This window comes from Lemur catta, chromosome 12, assembly GCF_020740605.2.
Source record: "Lemur catta isolate mLemCat1 chromosome 12, mLemCat1.pri, whole genome shotgun sequence".
Classification (NCBI taxonomy): Eukaryota; Metazoa; Chordata; class Mammalia; order Primates; family Lemuridae; genus Lemur; species Lemur catta.
Window position 1 is genome coordinate 90,434,246 of NC_059139.1, and position 20,592 is coordinate 90,454,837.

At 40.5% G+C, this 20,592-nt stretch overlaps 1 protein-coding gene across 1 annotated transcript in view; it reads left to right on the plus strand.

Annotated features, from left to right (window-relative positions):
- The first annotated feature begins 19,065 nt into the window (after positions 1 to 19,065).
- PRRC1 (proline rich coiled-coil 1) overlaps positions 19,066 to 20,592 on the plus strand; it is a 29,231-nt gene continuing 27,704 nt past the window's right edge. Inside the window, exon 1 of the mRNA XM_045566024.1 lies at positions 19,066 to 19,200. The gene's annotated coding sequence lies outside the window, so the exon portion shown is untranslated. The remainder of the gene's footprint in view (positions 19,201 to 20,592) is intronic.

Below are 20,592 nucleotides of genomic sequence, written 5' to 3' on the forward strand. Positions count from 1 at the left end.
AATTTGTGTAGGCTTCAGCCCTCACATTTTAGTTCAGAAAATGAAAATAATTTTACCTCCTAGAATTATTTTAAGTTTGAGCAAGCTAACACATGAGAAGCTCTCAAGAGAGAGCCTGGTATACACTAGGCATTCAACATTTATTAATTCTTCTAGCTTTCCCTTTATGGACATTAGTACTTGATAGTTACTAAATAATATAGGGCAAGATGGGGCAGGACATTGCCAGGAGCAGTAGCAAAAGCAAAAGTACAGTGGAAGATGCATGAGATGATCTAACAAGGAGATCAAACTGCATAGCATAAAAAGCATCCCTGTCAAGATACTATTATGAGTAAGACTTAGAATAAATTAAGCAAATGAGGCATTGAACTGGATTGACATTTATAAATTAAGTGGCATCTAAAAATGAGCAGTAAAGTATACTGTGAGCTGACACTTTGTCCTTGATTCTTTCCCGTCTGAGCATGCTATGTAGTTCTGCCCAACAGGATGTTGTAAAATGATGGAAACGTTTTTGCCCACTGTCTAATATGTCAGGAATTCACCAAATATGGCTAATTGTCACTTGAAATGTGGCCAGTATGGCTAAGGAACAATTTTATTTTATTCTATTTTGTTTTAATTAATTTAAATTTAAGTAGTCACATGTGGCTGGTGGTTATCAAATTGGACAGTTCAGACAGTCTTCAAAAAAGATAAGCAAATGGGTCAAAAACGAAATCACAAGGGAAATTAGAAAATAATTTTAGATGAATAAAGATGAAGATATAGCATAACAAAACTTACAGGATATAGCTAAAGTAGTACTTAGAGCTAAAGAGTACTTAGTACTATAGCTGTAAATGCCTATATTAAGAAAGAAGAAAAATCTCAAATCAACAACTTAATGTGTCACCTTAAGACATTAGAAAATAAGAGCAAACTAAATACAAAGCAAGCAAGGAAGAAAATGATAAGGTTTAAAGCAGAAATTAATGAAATAGATATTAGAAAAACAATGGAGAAAATCAAAACCAGAAGTTGATTCTTTGAAAGGATAGACAAAACTGACAAACTTTTAGCTAAACTGACCAAGAAAAGGAGACATAATTTATTAAAATCAGAAATGAAAGAGGGAATATTACCTTACAGAAATAAAAAGGGTCATGAGGGAATACTATAAACAGATAATAACAAGTGTTGACAAGGATGTGGAGTAATTGGAACTCTCATACTGCTGGTGGGAATGTAAAACAATATCGCCACTTACAAAAATGGTCTGGCAGTTGCTCAACAGGTTAAACATTGAGTTACTCTATAATCTAGCAATCTCACTCCTGTACACAAGAGAAATAAAAACACATGTCCACACAAAAATTTGTACATGAATGGTCATGACAGCATTATTCATAATAGCCAAAAAGTGGAAAAAACCCAAATGTCCATTAACTGATGAAGGGATGAATAAAATGTGTACAATCCATACAATGGAATATTTGTCAGCAATAAAAATGAATGAAGTACAGATACATAAATAAACCTTGAAAACATGTGAAGTGAAAGAAGTTAACCATAGGATCCTATATTGTACGATTCTATTCATTAAAAATAGGCAGATGGGATAGACAAACCTTTGGAGACAGGAAGTAGGTCAATGGTTGCCTACGACTGGTGGTGGGGTCAGGTAGGGGCATGAGTGGGTGATGACTAAGAGCACAGGGATTCCTTTAGGGGCAATGAAAACATTCTAAAATTGATTATGGTGACGGATGCACAACTCGGCCAATATACTAAAGCCATTGAGTTGTACACTTTAAATGGGTAAACTGTATGATATGTCAGCTACATTTCTTACAGCTGTTTTTTAAAAACAGTAAGCAAAGTGGAGGGAACAATCCTTCAGGCACTAACAATGTAGAAGACTGTAGCTTCAGCAGTGCCGGTGCTTCACTTCTGGGCTTCCTAGCAAGCCTGTGGCATGGGTTCATCACAAAGTGCCCAGGGTTCCTTGGGCCAGCCCGATCCCAGCTTGCTAATTTCCTGCTAACCTTCCACCCTGCCTCACCTTCAACAAAACAGGCATACAGGAATTGAATCTGCATATAGACTCTCATGAAACAACCAGTAATTTTTCTCTTTTGAAAATTATTTTTCCTGTTTTCTACTGCTGAAATTAAATTCACATAGTGCTTTGCAAAATTTGAATTTGATGATCATAATATTATAGTGCAATTGAAGTTTTGATTTGGTGATTATTCTTCCAAAGATAACATAGATGCAAAATTTCATTTTTTAAATTTGTTTTAACTTTTAAAAGTGCTAAGTGCTTACTATAGTCAAGGTATTATGTTAAGCACTCTGGACAAATTCATATCCCTGGTATCCCTTCAAAATTAAAAACATTAGCGAGAAGGATTTTTGGGGAAAAAATCCAGTATGTGCTAAGATTTTTGTAAATGCAAAATGCAAAGTTCACAATTTGTACAAGCATGACTTTTTACTGATCTTTAAAGTTTCTAAAGGAGGGATGAAATCTGATGACAAAATCAGACCACTGGAGTATCTGGCAGGAATAGTGCCAACAGTTATCAAAATCTTTTCAGATATGAAAACCAGAACAATGACTCCTAATATTTTAGTTTTGTCTTCTTACATCTTTGGCTGCCTGATTTGTTTTCTAGCCAAAAGCCAGTGTTGATTAAATATGCAAAGAATTTGTCTTTTCCTTCCCACAAGCCCTATTGCTTTCTGCAGTGGGAGTGTAATCAGTTCTAACACCTTATTTAAGTCAATAAACCTTCCAGTAGAGGACACCATTCTTGTCTACTGTTTTTTTCTGAGAAATGTTCCCAGTTATATGGGGCTTTACCTCGCCTATATTCAGGTAGAAGGGTTCTGCTATTTATAAATGAAGAAGGTGGTCCATATCACCTCTTAATCCACAAGTACTATATTTAGCTTTGCAACAAGAAGCACCCTGTCTCCATTAGACAGTAGGAGCAGAAATCCCACATTCATAGCACAAACTTTGCTTCACTGACCACCCCCTCATAGGTTCCTACTTCACACACTCCATAGAGTATTTCATTTCCATGAATATTCTCAAAAGCAAAGTCTATTTTATTTTGCTCCTCCAGACTTAATTGAAAATCATTTCTTCCTATAATACCTCCTTGTTTCTCTTTGCACAAATTTCTGAAAAGACAGATCCCAGATTTGCCCAGAGCCCCTGATTCTTGCATTTGCCCTGCTCAGATTTTCTGCTGCAATGACAGTTTCTGGCTTGTCCTAGACTCTGATTTTGCCTCTCAGTTTAGGCATAATAAGTTAATGTTGGACATACAGACTGGAAGACTAGGAAGAGTCTTGGGAATCATATTAAGCCTGTAAATCAAGGAACACATATGTTTGATTTATTAATAAAAATATAAAGGTAGACACTACCAAAAATATATAATCAACTATAGTAGGTTGGGAGCACTCAGGAAAAGCCATGGGCATATACTCATTTCATGTTTCCTTATAGTAGGGAGTCAATAGATGCTATATAGAGAGTCAAATATATTACATAAAGTAGCAGTTATAAAGATAACCATTAGAATAAAAACATGAACTCTCCAAATAACCAGACAATACACGTACATGCAAAACGTTATAGATGATATAGTGAAAGATTATGCAAGAAGAAAAAATTAATATAAGCAAAAACATAATATGAAATATATAAAAAATATATAATATGAGATATATCAGATAAAGAGTAAGCATATATGACAGATAAATAAAGGTGAGTTGATTAATGTCTCCTTGGAAAAAAGTCTCAAACTGAATCATAAAGCAAAATATAATTATATTTTCAAATTATAGAGATATACCTAAAATAAAATAACTCATAAAAATGAAAATTAAAGGATGAACAAAGGCCTATGAGGTAAATGGGAAGAAAATATTAAAGGGTACAGTCCATTTCAATCATCTCATCGTTATGAATATGTTGATTCAAGATACTTAAAGCAAAAATTATAGGAAACACAAGATGAAATAGAAACACATTAGGTACAGGAGATTTTAATTGCCAATCTCAGTTCATGATACATTAAGTAAATAAAAAATAAGTTTGTAAATGGCATACATATATACAATAAGCAATAAGGTAGGTCTAATTGCTTTGTACGGAATTATATTCTGTGACTTCATATTCTTTTCACACACTCATAAAACACTGATGTTAACTGACTATATTTTAGGCTACAAATAAAACCTTAGTCAATTTTTTAAAATTTGATGTTAGAAATAAATAAGAAATGTAAATATTGTAAAGGATGAGTAAATAAAAGCAAATCAATTCATTGGCTATTAGAAACAAGCCAGTTCAAAAAAGTCACTAGTTACAAAATTAATAAGATAAAATAAATAACCTTCCTATATGCAAGCAATAATTAGTCAGAAAATGCAGTAGAAAAGACTCTATCAAGAAAGAAAAAAGATAGAATACCTAAGAAAATCTTATAAAAATATTTAAGATCTATGTTTTTAAAAAAGTAAATGCTATCAGGACACATAAAAGAGTCTTGAATAAGAAGGTTTAGTATTATAAAGATGTCAACTCTCTCTAATGCAATCTATTTATTTAATAGGATTCCCATTAAAATGTCATCTGAGTTTTATTTTAATACAGATGAGGTGACTATAAAGGTCTAGCAAATTTTTTGACTCCAGAAAAATCAAAAATTTTGAAATGGCAACACACACATAATCCCACAAAGTCAAAATTCAAATTACAAAGATGGCAAAGTATTTGCAACATGCATCACATATATAGGTCTAATGTTTTTTTGTTGCATAAAGGTCTTCATAAACTAATTTTTAAAAATCAATAAGATAGAGATCACAGGAAAGGAAATGCAAATAACCCTTAAATATATAAGATACTCAATCTCGCTCTTCATAAGATAAATACAAAGGGACGCCTTTTCCACCTGTAAATCAGCAAAGATTCAAATGTTTGATAACAAACTGCAGTTGGAGAAGAAGTAGGAAAGCAGGCACTCATACTTAACTGGTGAGAGGATAAACTGGTACATCTTCAATGAACAGCAATTTGGCAATATCTATACCATCTGATCAACCAACTTTACTTTTGAGAACTTATTCTGGCCGGGCGCAGTGGCTCACGCCTGTAATCCTAGCACTCTGGGAGGCCGAGGCGGGAGGATGGCTCGAGGTCAGGAGTTCGAGACCAGCCTGAGCAAGAGCGAGACCCCGTCTCTACTAAAAAAATAGAAAGAAATGATCTGGACAGCTAAAAATACATATAGAAAAACAAATTAGCCGGGCATGGTGGCACATGCCTGTAGTCTCAGCCACTCGGGAGGCTGAGGCAGGAGGATCGCTTGAGCCCAGGAGTCTGAGGTTGCTGTGAGCTAGGCTGACGCCATGGCCCTCTAGCCTGGGCAACAGAGTGAGACTCTGTCTCAAAAAAAAAAAAAGAAAAGGGAACTTATTCTACAGATACACTTGCACATGTATAAAATGACACGTATCTAAGTAGAATAAATATAGCATTGCTAGTATTAGCAAAAGATTGAAATGAATTAAATGTTCAGGAATTGATACAAGTTAAAAAATAATTGGTAATCTATTCAATGGAAGAATATGCAGCTGTTCATAAATGAAATAGTGATGTGGAATGAACTCCAATATATATGTACATGTGTATAAACACAAGGTATTTCATGTATACACATTCACATACACCCCCACCCCAAATACAAAGGTATAATATAATATATATATAAAATATATCTAGTGTGTTTCCAGTCGTGTAAAAACACAAGAAAAGATACGGTTCTGAGATACAGTGCAGTGTTGTCTCCAAGGAGCGAGCTATGAGGTTGGAGAACAGGCTTGTGAGAGAAACTTGTAATGTCAAAAGAACTTTTCTGTTCCTTTGAATTCTGTACTGTGTCCGTACATGGCCTATAAAAATACCTCTTAAAAATGTTAAGCATCTGAAATAAACAGCTGAATTTATGCTTGCTAAGCAAGGGAAAGTTGTGCTTGTAGGATCCAGTCTCTGAAAAAAAGCAAACAGCTGACTTACGTGGAGTCTCAGGAAGCGTGGAATGCAGGGACAGCGGACTGAGAGGGTCTGCAGGATCCGCTGCACAGTTCGCGGGACCCAGTACAAAATGAAAATGTGCAGTTCCTTGATCAAAATCAGGAATTGCAAGGTGGTGGCAGCAGAGCATTAACCAAGCGGGGGGGGGGGGGGGAGGGGGGGCTTTTCTGAGAGCAAGGCCACGTGCAACTGCACAGCCCGCACACCGGCAGAGCTGCCGGCTGCCGGAGTGAGGCTGTCACCGAAGCACAGAGCTGTCACTTACTGGCTCGTTTCCAATAGCATGGGTAAAGTGAGTTGTCTTTGACTCACTGAGGCAGGTTTACGATTGGTTCTAGCCGTTATTTATTCATAGGTCAGGGCTCTGGCTAAAGAGCGCTCAGTATTTTCCTTTCTCAAATATGAATGGTGTATTGGAACTTTTTTTTTTTTGTCTTTCTGTGCCTGGTTTATTTCACTTAAAATAATGTCCTCCAGATCCATCCATGTTTCTGCAAATGACAAAATTTCCTTCTTTTTCATGGCTAAATAATATTCCATTGTGTACATACACCACATCTTTTTTATCCATTCGTCCCTTGATAAACCCTTAAGTTGATTCCACATTTTAGCCATTGTGAATAATGCTGCAATAAATACCGAAGTGCAAGTATCTTCTGGTTACATTTTATGTCTTTGCCTCACCCAAGTGAGGTTTAGAAGCACGCCCTTCCCCTCTACAATGCTCACCATGTCCATTAGTTTTGAGTTTACCCCCCTAATCCCTGGAGAATATTACTACTGTGTGAGCACCATAGTGTTGATCAGTTAGTACCAATCTGATGGCGAGTACATGTGGAGGCTATTCCTCCAATCCTGTGATACCTCACTGCGGATAATGGGCTCTAGCTCAATCCAGGAAAATATAAGAGGTGCTAGATCACTGTCGTTTCTTATAACTGAGTAATATTCCATTGTATACATATACCAAATTTTAGTAATCCACTCATGAATTGATGGGCACTGGGGTTGTTTCCACATCCTTGCAATAGTGAATTGTGCTACCATAAACATTCGGGTGCAGATGTCTTTATTATAGAATGTCTTTTGGTCTTTTGGGTAGATGCCTAATAGTGCTATTGCTGGATGGAGCGGTATTTCTGTTTTTAGCTCTTTGAGGTATCTCCAAATTCTTTTCCACAGAGGTCGCATCAATTTGCAGTCCCGCCAGCAGTGTAAGAGTGTTCCTGTCTCTCCACATCCTCGCCAGCATTTGTTGTTTTGGGATTTTTTGATAGAGGACAGTCTCACTGGGGTTAGGTGATATCTCATTGTGGTTTTGATTTGCATTTCTCTAATGATTAGAGATGTTGAGCATTTTTTTATTTGTTTGCTGGCCATTATTCTGTCTTCTTTTGAAAAGTTTCTGTTCATTTCCTTTGCCCATTTATAGATGGGGTTGTTTTATTTTTTTCTTGCTGATTTTTTTAAGTTGTATATAGATTCTTGTTATCAGCCCTTTATCAGATGTGTAAAGAGCAAACATTTTCTCCCATTCTGTGGAACTTTTTAATCTCAACACACAGGCTTAAAGTTAAGTAACTTGCCCTAAGATCCCTTGGTAAGAAACAAAATTGGGGCTTGTACCAGCTCTGGTAGTCATTTGCAGTAAACATATATTTGTTTAATACTTACTATGTACAAAGCACCATGATGGTTATAAAAGAAGTTAAGGGCCAGAAGGGGTCTGGCTATCGTGGAATTTATATTTTATGTGGGGAGGCAAGATAAGTGTGCACAGTTGCCATATACATCATAATTCAAGGTGGTATCTGGTAAGTTCTGATCCAATGGCTGGTTACAACTTCCTGGTAAAAGCAACATATTAACCAGACAGTGGCAGTAAAAAAGGCTTTAGAGAGATAAAGGAGGAGAAGAGGTAATTGCAGAGAATTGGCCTCATGTAAACAAAGTTGTGGGGAATTGGAAATGGTAAAGGCAAGTAAGTAAGAGTAACCATAGGAAGTTTGGGTAAGCGGATGGTGAGTGTTGCGTGTTGAAATTTGAATGGGACCATGTTAGTACAATCTCAAATCTAGGCTAAAGGGTCTGGACTTTATCCTGTGGTCCAGGGGAAGAAATCAAAGTTTTCAAGTAAGGATCATGGGATGAGTCCCGTGGTGCTGTGCAGAACTCAGAGTGTGTCAGGAGTGCATGGGGAGGGCTTGCCTTAGCACCAGAGCAGTAGGGATGGTGACGCCGCTGATGCAGGGGGCGACAGAAAGCTTTAACAGGCTTGGGGGTTCGATGAATGCCCTTGGTAGAGGAGGTAGAGCTGTTGAGGATTACTTCCGAGTACTGCATGATAATGATAGCATTAATAAAATTGAAAAGGCAAAATCTGAAAATAGTTTCATGGATGAGGTGATGAATTTATCTTTCAGCTTATTGCATTTGAGAAGATAGATTTCTAGGTTGTCAGAAAGTGGAACTGAAGTTCTAGGGAAAGGTTAGAGAGGGAGATGTAGAATTGAGGGTTTCTGTTAAAGCTCTAAGAGTAGATTCTTTCTATTGCCTGTAAGTAGGGAACGCACAATGGAGACCGGCCGTCTTTAAAAGTGATGTGCCCAGAGGCTGACCCCTTTCTGTCTGACGTGTGACGTGTTGGTGAGGTGAGCGAGTGGAGAGAGGTGGAGGCAGCAGAGCTGTGGCGAGTGACACATCGAGACTCTTGCAAGCCAGAGGCTGAAGATTTGCTCCCTGTGTGCTGGTTCCTGCCTTTCTCAACAGGCGGAATGTGACGTGAGCCTTGGTGTGGTGTCATTAACTGAAGTCCATATTTTTATTCAAATCCTTTAGTTTTTTTTACCTAATGTCCTTTTTCTGTTTCAGAATCTCAAGCAGGAGACTGAGAGACTGAATATACAAGTGGACAATGGCCAGACCACGTATAGAAACAGAAGAACTTGGACGCACAACTTGCCCTTGGTGTGGGCTCTCACAAGTGTGTCTGGAGACAGCAGGAATAAAACATGACAGAGTCAGCCCTCGTTAAATGATTCCAGTGCACGATGTCCATGTGAAATAAATACTTCTCAAATAAGAAGCCAGGAGGACCGAAAAGAAAATCATACATTTTGTAAGAGAAAAGTAGCAGTCTACAGGAAGTTGGAGAACAGATGAATGCTGCAGCATCATGAGCCCAAGGGACAGGAGTATCTTGAAAAAAGATGGCCTTTTTCTCAATAAAGTAATAGTGCTTGAATAAATATACAGAATAACAAAACCACCACAGATGTTTCCTGACTGCCAGCTGCAATTACTCTTCTCCCAAAAGCTGTTTTAAAAAGGCAAGGTGTTTTGCACACAACACTGTGTAGTTATGCCACACAGTTTGCGTTCTCTCCCATCATTTTGTGTGTCCTTCTGTTATAGCACTTGGCATTTTTTATTCTTGCATGTCTGTGCTTTGGGTACATATCTTTTCCATTGTCTGTGATTTCCTTTAGGGAAGGAATTATTACCTGTCATTTCTGGCCCGTGGATTCTAGCACAGTGTGCTATCCAATAACCGTTGGTTGTGTGAATATTTTGAAATATTTCCAGGAATTGTAACATCTAGAAATTTAAGCCATAGATGATGCCACATGCCTATGCATATAATTTATGTAAGAAATCTTAACTCTCATCTCAGATCACATTTCTGAGGCCAAGTTTAATTGACTGATACTAAGTAAAATGAATTTTATGAATATGAAGGAAATGAAGAACTAAATTACTTCTGCAATATTTTTGATATGATGGAATTGAAATTATGAGCCTTTTGGAAAAGAATGATAACAGCGCTCTATACACCAGCAACTGCAGAATGCTGATAAAACTTCATGATGCTCAGTGCACTCATTTACTTAGTTATTCATTTAACAAAGACTGGCTGAGTTCCTACTAAGTATTTGGGAACATTGCTGATACAGTGATGAACAAAATAGAAAATGTTGCCTGTGAGCTCATGAAGCTTATATTTATGGGAGATGAACAGAAAACAAATAGATTGATACTGTAATGTCAGGCAGTGCTCAGTGTTATGAAGAAAAATGAAGCAGGGTGTTCAGGGAAGGCCTCTCTGGGACTCGAACGATGAGGGGAAGCAAGTGACCATTCAGCAGGAGGGAGCACACGCAAAGGGCCCAAGCTGTGTGCGGCTGGGTCTGAAAAAGAGCCTGAGGCCAGCACGGTGGAGCAGGGTGAGTGGGGAGAAGGTGGAGAAGGGCAGTGGGACGTCAGGGCAGAGGGGGCCCAGGGTTGGGTCACGTGGGCCTTCTAGGCCATGGTGAAGCTCTGGAAGCGCACCGTGGAGAGGCAGGAGAGGAAGCAGGTAGGCTCTGACAAAGCTAGTGACGATTTCCAGGTGAGGGAGAATGATGTCAGGGCTCAGGTGTTAGCAGTAGAGTGGAGGGGCGTGGTCAAATACTGACTCTCTTTCCAAGGTGGAGCTTGCAGGATTTGCAAAAGGACTGGATGTGGAGTGTAAGAGAAAGTGAGCAGTCAAGGAGGTCTCCAAGATGGATTTTTTATAAAAAAAAAAAATCTTATTTTTAGAACAGTTTTAGATTCACAAGAAAATCGAGAAGATAATACAGAGAGTTTCCATATACCCCAGACCCAGTTTTTCCTATTAATAACATCATATATCAGTATGGTACACTTGTTACGAGTAATGAACTAATATCACCACATTGTCATTAACCGAAGTCCATATTTTTATTCAAATTCTTTAGTTTTTTTTTTTACCTAATGTCCTTTTTCTGTTTCAGAATCTCAAGCAGGAGACTGAGAGACTGAATATACAAGTGGACAATGGCCAGACCACGTATAAAAACAGAACTTGGACGCACAACTTGCAGCAACTAGTTCAAGAAGCCAAACAACAAGCCCCAGAGCAACTGGCCCCAAACAGCCAGAACTTGATTAATAATGGACAGTTTCCCTAACTTTTGCCCCAGCTTCCAACTTAGGACCAAGTAAAGAGAGCCGACACACACCCACCGTACTACATGGGACACCCGGCTTCTAGTTGGCCTGCCTGCCACGTGCCTATGCCAACAGTCTCCGGTCAGAAGCCTTCCCTGTTCCCTACCACAAAGCTTTCCCACTCCTCTGAGTCTTGGCCAAACCCAAGTGATGGTGTCTGATTGCTATAGCAATCTCTGCCTAAATAGCCTTTCCTTGTTCTCATTTCCATGGCCTTTGTTTTATTGCCATAACATATTACTTTTAGTTGTCATTGTCTCCTTAGGTTCTTCTTGGCCTTGACAGTTTCTCAGACTTCCCTTGCTTTTGATGACCTGGACAGTTCTGAGGAATATTGGTCAGATATGCTGTGGAATATCCTTGTATTCTCATGATTACACTGGGATTATGAGTTTTGGGGAGGAATATCACAGAGGTAAAGAACCATTTTCACTACATCCTATCAAGAGCACATCCTATCAGTACGACTTATCACTGGTGATGTTGACTTTGATCCAAGGTGTTTTTCTACCAGGGCAATTGGAAAAGCAGAGTTACCATTTACTGAGTAGGAACAGTGCAAGAGAAGCAGGTTATTTTGGGGAAACATCAAGAGTTTTAATTCGCCTCCTAATCAGACACCAAAGTGAAGTTATTAAACAGCAGTAAAGTTGAGGAGAGAAGTTATCATTGGACATAATGTGGGAGCTATCAGGTTGTGGATGTTGTTTAAAAGCAGGGATTAGAGATCACTGGACATTGGAGAAAAGCACAGTACTAAGTTCTGGATCATTCTAACAGAGTTTTTACTACAAATAAGATAGTTTTGTTTTTTCCATGTTAAAGAAATTCTCTCTTTTTACATTATTACTGACTTTATTTCTTTTTATTTTTTTGATACATGCTGTTCTGTTTATTCTTTTTTTATGTTTATTTTATTTAATTAATTAATTAATTTTTTATTCAGCATATTGTGGGGGTACAAAAGTTTAGGTTACGTATATTGCCCTTCAACCCCCACCCCCTGAGTCAGAGCTTCAGACATGTCCATCATTGCATTCATTATGTATATATACACCCATCCCCTCCCTGCCCCCCACATCTGCCCGACACCCCATTGGTGTTATTCCCAAATGTGCTCTTAGGTGATGGTCAGTGAAACCAATTTGCTAGTGAGTACATGTGGTGCTTATTTTTCCATTCTTGGGATACTTCACTTAGTAGAATGGGTTCCAACTCTATCCAGGAGAACATAAGAGATTCTATATCCCCATTATTTGTTATAGCTGAGTAATATTCCATGGTATACACATACCACATTTTATTAATCCACTCATGTATTGATGGACACTTGGGTTGTTTCCACATCTTCGCAATTGTGAATTGTGCTGCTACAAACATTTGGGTGCAGTATTACTGACTTTAAATAAAATGTCTCTATCTCATTACTAAGCATGATGTTTACTATTTGTTGATGTCCATATCAGGCTAAAAATTCCTTCTATTTCTAGTTTACCAAGAGTGAAGATGAATGAGAGTTAAATTTTATCAAATGCTTTTTCCTCCATTTATTGATATTATCAGATTCCTTTTCTTTTAAATTTATTAAATCACCAACACATTTTTCTGAAGTAGAAAACCACCCTTATATTCCTGGAAAAAATCCTACTTAGTCACAATGTATATCATCATCATCATCATCATCATCATCAACTTCTCAATTACATTTTTTAACATTTCATCTAGAGTTTTTCATCTATGTTAAGTAAGACGGTCTTATTTTCTTTTCTTGTCTTGTTAGGAAGATAACCATAATTAACACCTACTACAGAAATCATTTAACCATCCCTCACTTGTCAGGGGAAGAAATTAAAGGTCAGGCAAGGTAACCCTCAGAGAAGAGTTGCATTGTGAGTTAGTGGCAGAGGCAGCACTAGATTTTTGAATCTAGTATGTTTTCCACCAAACTCTGCTGAAGTGCTTCGAAGCAGTTCTGTGAGACAGGAAGTGGGAGGACAACAAATGGCTGTTCCCCCGCAGTTGGGTTCACTGGTAAGTTATGTGAATTGGACCCATTCATCTCACAGGCTCTCTTCCCAAAATTTCACTCCTAAGCCTTAGAGTAATGCTGAATTGCCAAGAGAACTAAGACACATGCTGAGCTTTAAACATTGTTTGAAAATGAACATGAGTGTAGGAACAACTGTGTTAAGTTTCCTTTTATTTTCTAAACTATGATATAATATTATATGGGAAAAGTGGAATATCCTGCAAATTGAAAATCTTGAGAAACACTACTCCAAATATAAATATTTAGGAATTATCATTTACTGGGAACTATTGGTTGAAGTTATGCAGACTTTTAACTTGGTAAAAACACTAAAATGGAGAAAAAATATTTAGAATACTTTGTAATGTATTACTGCATATTAACAGTGTTTCCTTGGCCAGAGGAAAAATTTTGTAGTACGGTTTCTTCTTCAAATGAAAAGAAATATATTTGTTCTGTCTCCTACAAAAACACTTTTAGTGAACTCATATTTGGGAAAGAAAAAGAGGAGATGATTACAAGGACTTTTTGCAGTGTGTGTACTGCACATGAATCTTAACAGGAAATTCAACTCAATTAAAAAAATGAGGCTGAGTGCAGTGGCTCACACCTGTAATCCTAACACTTTGGGAGGCTGAGGCAGGAGCATTGCTTGAGACCAGTAATTTGACCAGCCTGGGCAACATAGTGAGATCCTCCCTCTGCAAAAAATCAGCCAGGCATGGTGTCACGCGCCTTTAGCCCTAAGCTACACAGGAGGCTGAGGCAGAAGGGTCATTTGAGCCCAGGAGTTCGAGGTCTCAGTGAGCTATGATTGCACCACTGTTCTCCAGCCTGGGCAAGAGTGAGACCCTATCTCTTAAATAAATAAAAAATAAAAAACATTTTAAAAATTACTCTTTTTGCACAGGTAGGTTATAGTGTAAAAAATTCAATACTTGCCCTTCGGCCCCACACAAATAATCATTACTAGAGTCAATTTTAATTTTCTTTAGAGAAGAACTAACTACTTTCTCTAAAATATATATTAATGAAAACATTCTACTTCTCATCGTGCAGGTGGTAAATCTTAAAAATTCAACTTACCCTTGCCTTCTAGACACTTCTGCTTTTTTTGCATCCTGCACCATCTTCCCCTAGGCACCAGCAGCAAGCCTGCCCTACCCAAGCCTGAAACCACGTGCCTTTGCTCCTATCAATCCCTTTATTTGAAATACATTTTTCCATTCTGCTAATAGGTACTCGTCATTTTTCAAGGACCAGCTCTAAGTTTTATTCTATCGTAAAATCTTTCCGAGCCAGGCATGGTGGCTGAACCTGTAGTCCCAGCTACTGGGAGGCTGAGGCAGGAGGATCACTTGAGCCCAGGAGCTGGAGACCAGCTTGGCCAACAAAGTGAGACCTTGTCTCAAAAAACAAAGCAAAAAAACAAAACAAAACCAAAACCAAAAAACCTTTTCACATTGTATTATTGTTGGTTGTACATGCTCATATTCTCTATTCATTTATAACCTACTTGTTAATAACTTTGTGTTTAGAATCCGACTACTTTCAAATTCTTATATGAGTGAGTACACTATGAATATATATATTTTTCTTTTTAAGAGACAGAGCCTATGTTGCTCAGGCTGGAGTGCAGTGGCATGATCATAGCTCACTATAACCTTGAACTCCTGGGCTCAAGCAGTCCTCCTGCCTCAGCCTCCCATAGTGCTGATATTACAGACATGAGCTGCCATATTCAGCCAAAAAGAGTAACTTCTTAATATCTCTGTAAGTAGGATAACCATAAGATCTGTTGTCCAAATTGAAATACTTTTGAGAATAAGAGGTGGGTACTTTTAACAATTATAGTGGGACAATATGCCCAAAGTCAGGATGTCCCAGACAAATTGAGAGGTAAAGTCACCCTATGTATAGTCTAGAATTCTCATTATTTATATATAGCCTATAAATTTACCTTAGTTGAAAGCAAACAAACAAGGAAACAAAAGCTTGATTTGGAAATTACAACTCGGACTCAACTAAATAAAAGTCATTTTGGTTTAAAATAGTTAATGTCAGATGAATATTTAGGTAATCTGAAACTCAGTAAAAGCTGACACTGTGAGTTAGGCACTGTTCTAAGTACATCACACATATTAGGCTATTTAATCATCACATAAAAAACTATGAGGTAGGTATTAATATGAGTATTTGTCCCACTTTATAGGTGAAGACATGGAGAAACCGTATTAAAGTGATATACCTAAGGTTACAGCTGTTGACTAAGCAGGTGCTAGACCCAGGATTCCAATCCAGGTTGTTTAGTGCCAAAGTTAATGTCCTAATTTATGCGATATTGCCTCTCAGACTCTAAGTCTCAACTTACTTGCCTCCTCAATTTGAATTTCAGATGAACAATGAAAACTTTTTTTTACTACAAGTATACCTGTATTCTATGCAATGTTTGAGACAACTCTTCTCCTCCTTCCTAGTTGCCAAGGGAACTTACTTATCCTCTTTGATTGGTTGGGCATGGGCCTGGGCCCCTGATTGCTACGTCTTCGCCAGTGCTCTTGGTGCATCTGCTGGAGTTTTTCTTGTATAACTCCCAGCATGTTCTCTCAACAGAACCCATCATCTCTCAAACCAGAGTCAGCTCTGCCTCTACTCCTGGTTATGTGCAGATGCCTGGTTCAGCCTCATCTCCTATCTACCTCGAGATACATGTTTGAATATTCATGCTAATATTATGAACATTAAGGATTATTGCAAGAATTTTTAAGAATAGACCTAATAAACTTGATTTGAACTAGAAAAACACCTCAAGTGGACAATAGTTGTTTTTGCTTATATTTTTGAGCAAGAAAGGTAAACTTCCATGATAGTGCTGTATCGCTCATTATAGCTCACAAATAAACTCTACTATACATAGAGACTTCCTGTAAGGAAAAACTTGATAAGTTATTAGCAATGACTTAAAATAAAATGAAACTAAGCAGTTCTTTGTTCTGCCATTAGGCTACATTATAGTTTTCTATTGACTCCCCTCATTGTCTGCCATCTAAGAACGTATCTTTTTACCTTACCACCCAAAAAGGAGGCAAGCAGATGGCAACAGCCTAAGAATTCTGGGCTCCAATTCCAGCTCTATACACAATTCTCAAAGCCCTAGTCTGCATATGTCTAATACTGGAATAATAATAATACATGCCACACAAAATTCTTTGGAAGTTCAAATGAAAAGTGGTAAAACATAAAATATAGTAAATGTAATTCAAGATTTACAACTTCGAAGCCGATCTTGTAATCTTGCTTAGCTCACTGACTCCTGATTCTCATTGTCCGTATAACAGGCTGAGTGGTGGTCCTCCAAAAGATATGCCTACCTGGAACTTGTGGATGTGACCTTACTTGGAGATAGGATCTTTCCAAGAGCCTCAAGTATCCTGAGATGAGAACATTGTGGATGTGGGCTCTAAATGCAATGATAGGTATGCTTGTAAGAGAAAGGCAGAGGGAGAACTGAGACACACAGACATGGGGGAGAAGGCCATGTGAAGACAGAGGCAGAGAGTGGAGTCATGCTGGCACAAGCCAAAGAACACCTGCAGCCACCAGAAGCAGGAAAAGGCAAGGAAGGATTCTCTCCCAGAGCCACTGGAGAGGCCCTGCTGACACCTCGATTTTAGACTTCTAGCCTCCAGAACTGCGAAAGAATAAATTTCTGTTGTTTTTAGCCAACTAGTTACAGTTTTTAGCCAACTTGTTACAGCAGTCTTGGGAAACAATACAGCCCATGTCCAATCCATCAGTAAATGGTGACAGGCTCAATCTTCAAAATATATCCAGCCTATGTGCCGCCTCTATGCCAACTCCACCGCCATTAGTGACACTAAGCCACCATCATCTCATTACTGGGCATCCCTCGTTAGTCCTTGCATGCCCTGCAGGCACACAGCAATCAGGGTGTGATTTAAAATTAAAGTCAAGTCTTGCACATTCTCTGCTCAGAACCCTGTGGGAGCTTCCTACTTCTCTCAGAATGTTACCCAAAGGCTTTCATCATGGCCTACAAGGCTGGACAGATCTGGCCCCTGCTGTCTCTCTGTCCTTACTTTTCACCACTCTCACGGTTCCTGCTTCCTTGCTTTTCAGCACATGTGCCAAGCTTACTCCCTCCTGGAGTCTGCATGTTCTTCCTTCTGTCCAGAGAACCACAGGCCTATTTCTTTATAGATCTCTGCTCACCTCGCACCTCTTCAGAGAAGCCTTGCCTGTTCATCCTACCTGAAGTGGCCTACCCCAATTACTGTCTATATCACATCACTCTATTAATTTTCCCTACAGTCCTTACTTTGTTTATTGTCCTGTGGATAGCCTCTCTCTCCTATTAGAAAGAAAGCTCTCTAAGTGTCCAGACCTTGTCTGTCTTGTTCCTGTCGCATTTCCAGGGCCAATGTGCAATACACTGCAGTCACTAGTAAACATTTGCTGAATGAAGAAACCAACATACTTTATAGCTATTAAAGGTGTTGACCAAAGAGGATGAAGATGGTTATCTATTTTCAGTTCCACCCCAAACAGCACTTTCTGGAGAATAACCTGGTTGGCCACCTACACACATTCTTAGTGGATAGGATAAAAGTTACCACCAAAGAAAACAACCCATTGTAGTTGCAAAGTGAGATCTGAAATCAGGTATTGTTAAATAGTATTAACTTTTCAGTCAGGTATTTTATAATGTTTACAACTGTCAAGTTCAAGAGATACTTTACGTTCAAGAAATATGAATGGGTCCCTGAAGGAAGTTTGAGAACAACAAAAACAATTTTTATGTGTTTAATACTAAGCAGTTTAAAAGCGTATGCCCTATTTTATTTGACTCTTACCTGCTTGAGTTACGGGTGGTGGATAATATTATTCCCATTTTACAGATAGAAATAGGGAGACTGTTGGAGACTAAGCAACCTGCGGAAAGATATGCTGCACAGTTGACGTCAGGGTAGTCCCAGACCCAAATCAGGACCCCTGATTTCAAATTCCTTATTTTCCTCCATTGCACTCCATTCGTTGACTTATTTAATGTACATTATTGAACACCAACTGTTTCTAGCACGGCTTTAGGTGAAGCATATAAAGATTAAAAAAGTTGATAACCTGTCTGCAGTTTTTCAGTTAAAAACAAGTGTAACACATGCACTTGGGGAAAAAAAACAGTAAAGTAACCGCTACTTTTCTCTCCTCATCCCCTGTCCCCAATCCCTCCGTCCTGATGCAACCGCTGTTACACGGAAATCTTTGAAAACATATAGGATAAGCGTCCCGTATCTGGACCAGGTCCTTCCTGGAGCTGTGGACTGGACTAGCTGACCTTGGCTGACTCATCGCCCTCCCGTGGGCGGCCGCGGCACAGGCGAAGTGAGCTACACCTAGCAACAAGGGTGTCATTCTCGCGAGCTAGGGCTGCAGAGCGGAAAGGAGCCCAGCCCTGCTGGAGAGCGCCTCTAGAAGGGAGCACTCCAAGTTCCTTACCGCCCAGCGCCCCGGCCTGGTTCCGGGCGAGGGGGCGTGGCAGGGCGAGGGGGCGTGGCGTGGCGAGGGGACATGGCGTGGCGTGGCGAGGGGCGTGGCCTGGCGAGGGGGCGCGGCGTGGCGAGGGGAGGGGGCGTGGCGAGGGGGCGCGGGGGGCGAGGGGGCGCGGCGTGGCGAGGGCGCGGGGCGTGGGGGCGAGGGGGCGCGGGGGCGAGGGGGCGCGGCGTGGCGAGGGCGCGGGGCGTGGGGGCGAGGGGGCGCGGGGGCGAGGGGGCGCGGCGTGGCGAGGGGGGCGACCGGGCGCGGGGGCGTGGTGTGGCGAGGGCGCGGGGCGGGGCGAGGGCGCGGGGCGGGGCGGCGCGCGGCCGACGTGGCAGCCGCCGGGGCATGCGCCGCCGGTGGCCATCTTGGAGGCGGGACGCGTGGAGGTGAGCGCCGGGCCGAATCTTCCTTGTCTTCTCGGCGCCAACCGGAGTTCTACGCCCCGGGCTCCCTGTGCCCGCTGTTCAGCTGCCGCGCAGGCACTCTCCCGGCACCCCAGGTGAGCGTCAGCCTGGCAGCGACGCGGGAGCATGAGGGCGGTGGCGTGGCATGCCGGTGCCACCGCGGGACCCCGCCGGGCGCAGCGCTGGGAGGTGGGCGGGCCGGCCGGCGCCCCGGGGTGCGGGGTGGTTTTCCAGCTCCCTGGCCGCGCGGTCCGGGCGCGGGCTGCGGACGCGTGCGGGGTGCAGCGGGCAGGGGTGCGCATCGCAAGACGAGCAGACCCCGCGGGGGATTGCAAGGTGAGTGCGGGTCGAGGGTCTCATCCCGGCACTTTGCTCCTGTCCGGGGACCGAGACTAGAGCCCCGGCCATCTAGCCCCACTTCCAGTTCGCTGGCCTCTGGAAAGAGACTGGTGGCAGACGCCTACGAACCGTAGTCCGGCCCAGTCTGGTCTGGAGACGTGGCAGAGCCAGGGGGGAGGCTGTGGAGGCCCAGGAGACTCGAGAGTCACCAAAGCGAGACGGGCCACGGAAGAATTATTTCCCCGAGGTTCCCCCACCGGTACTTAGCGCTGCTCCAGAGGGCTTTTGCACTCTTTTGCCTCTTTGTTCGGTCTTGGGACCGGCTTCAGGCAGATTCACAGGATAGCTCGTTTCCTGGATTGGCAGAATTTATATCCAATAGAGTTTTTGTCATTCAGAGTAGTTATTTTGAGAGACAACACGTATATTTATGCAATCATGACATATTCTGGCATTCCAGTCTTTCTTCTGTGCAGCCACTACTTAATTAAGTGAACATTTTTGGAATTTTATTTTGAGATCAGAGCTGAGAATGCAGAAACAGAGCTCAGACTGAGCTCTAGCTAGCGCTCACTGGCAGTAGAGGCAATCTTGTGACATCAGTACATGAACAATAACTTCTAATGCTTTAAAGTTTATCAAAACTCCACTATTCCGTTCCTTTTCTTATGTCCTTATAAACAGCCATCTACTTTAAAAACAAAAACAGGAAAACCAAGGCACAAGCAAATTAGAAGAGCAGGGCCTGAGCAGAGACTAAGGATTCAATTTTCCAGGCCATTTCCATAACTTTTCAAAAAATGTTGATACATTAATACTACTTTTTGTGCCAAGACTTGAGCCCCAAAACCTTTACACTACTCTGATGCTACAATGATGTTTTATCATAATAGGTTTTTTTAAGTAGAAGGTTTTGTGTTTATGCCTGCAAAATTTACCCCAACGTTGTCATTACACCGATTCTCAAATAGTAAAGCTTTGAAAGACTGAAATAAATCGATCTTTTATTCCATGTATGGCTTTGTAATCATTGTACAAGTTCCTTTGCTAACACATTTGTTAATGTTAGCGCTTCTTTTTAAATATGATTTCCACCAGTAAGGATAAGAAAGTAGTAGGAAGATGAAACACCCGCAAAAAATAAGATG